The sequence below is a fragment of the Morone saxatilis genome, unplaced genomic scaffold (genome assembly GCF_004916995.1).
Source record: "Morone saxatilis isolate NCDOM2014 unplaced genomic scaffold, NCSU_SB_2.0 Contig14, whole genome shotgun sequence".
Classification (NCBI taxonomy): Eukaryota; Metazoa; Chordata; class Actinopteri; family Moronidae; genus Morone; species Morone saxatilis.
The window spans coordinates 21,682,589-21,684,830 of record NW_023339696.1 but is presented as its reverse complement, the minus strand read 5'-3'; positions in this window follow the sequence as shown (position 1 = coordinate 21,684,830).

The following is a 2,242-nucleotide window of genomic DNA, read 5'->3' as shown; positions in this document are numbered from 1 at the left end:
GACATTCTGTAATGAATGTGGCGTTTACCTTCTGCGTACATGATCCGATCTCAACGAAACTTCACATGTTTGATAAGAGTCCCGACCTGAACACGTCTATGTGATAATATTAAGTAATAATGAGAGTGTCACCTACTGGCAATACGAAGTAAGCGCTGCGTGGTGAATTTGTGAACTATGTCCTCACAGCAAATTGCACCTGTATGGCGGGGTAAGTAGTAGTATTATTTGGTGTTGTAGACTTTTAGATAACAGTTCAGAGGTGCGTTTCCCAAAAACCATAGATGAACTATGTTAACAAACTTAAGTTAGCAACTTTGTTGGTTGCAATGCAATTTCCAACTAAGTTGCTAACAGGTTAGCATAACATAGCATATAAGTTGCTAACAGGTTTGCTATGGTTTTGGGAAACGCACCCGAGAGCTCTATGATATACGTAGTTGTTATGCAAAGATGAATTATGCTTCTATGTTAAACCTCATTTACACCCTACGGACTGAGCTCAAAATCACCAGCGTAGACTCAAGAATGTGATTTAATGTGAGTGTTGTATCTACACAGTCTGCAGTTATGAATTATGAATCAACCTTGACATGATGGTAGCGGCTCTCCACACATCACAGATGTCTTTCTCCCCTCGTGTTATAATTCAGAATTTCAGACTGCGCAGATGCAGGTCAGATCTGGAAAAAGAGAAAATCCTTTAACGGGGTAAAAATTGAAGCTACCTAAATTTGATTTATTATTTATTTATTTAATTTTAAGTTATTTTTTGGGCCTTTGTCTTTATTAGATAGGACAGCCAAAGATAGACAGGAAAAGTGAATAGAGAGAGAGGGGGGATGACACGCAACAAAGGGCAGCAGGGTGGATTCAAACCCGGGCCCAACAGCAACTCTGTATATGGGTCACCAGCTCTACCGGCTGAGCTAACCAGGTGCCAAGCTACCTAAATTTTGTCAGAACTACTGTAGTACTGGGCAAATGATCTCCTGTCACTCCACACTGCTCAGGCTTGTTGACGAAGAGTTATCAGATATCAGCAGGGTGGAGCTCCAACTGGAGCCACTGAGAATGACTTTGGCAGGTTTAAATAGATTTCATCAGAAGAAAACAAAGACATGTACAATCCTGCTGAAAGGAGTTATAAGGAATGAAAATTTAAGAATGTTCCAACAGCATCATTTTCTTAGTAAGCTGAGCTGTTATTGATGAGACCACTGAGGCAATAAAACAAACAAAGATCGTAAAGGTGGACAGGGAGGTCAGTCACACAGCAGAAGGTAGATGAACAGGGTGTAGAGGAGAGGAAACAACAGCTCAGATTCAGAGTTGAACTGTGGTGAACACAATACTGATACATAAATTTGCACTGTTAACCTGTAACAAACTGTCTATATAGAGTTGCCCTTTGAGGAGATGGACAGTCTCAAAATGGAGGAAGCTATTGTAGCTTATTAGCTGCGTATCACCATCCAGTTTTATTGAAGCTCCTCTGTCAGAGTATAAAATGCTCCAAAAGAGACATGGTTTACATATAGTTGAGGCGTGATCACATTATAGCTCAGTTTATTGTCTGAGACATCTGAAGCATTCCACTGTATACAATATGGCCTAGACAGATAAGTTACATGACATTACTACTCTAGTTCTTCTATGGGGGGTAACTTGTTTTGTGACTTTTTAGGCAAGCAGTCATCATGGCAGTGCTTTTCATGCTTATGCTATAGACTTTTTGGGTCTATCATGCCCAGAACTTCCAACCTAATGCAGAGGGATTCAAGATTTAAACACGAAGATTGCTAGGCACAAGCCACAGGAACAGGACAGAAATTACTCCACTAAGTCAAGTAGACGAGGGAAAAGTCTATCTCAGACTAAACGGTCTGACATTGTGGCGCATTTCGCTTCCCTTAATGATTCTTGCAAATGTTCAGTCGCACAGGAACAAGACCGACAAGCTGCAGGCAAACACAATCCATCCACACAAATACAGAGAGGCCTGCATCATGGCTTTTAGTGAGACATCATGTCTTCAGACACAGACTCAGATCTCACAATCAGCAGCTTCAGGGGCACCTATCAGACTAGACAGGAACCCAGAGGCCAGAGGGAAATCTGTCTCTGTCCCCAGTAGTGTACATATACTCAAAAGCAAACGCCCAAAATGCCACACCATCTACAGAGTGACTCAAAAACTCCAGTCCCTTTCCCCTGATGCTCTGTGCTTGTTAATAGGAGA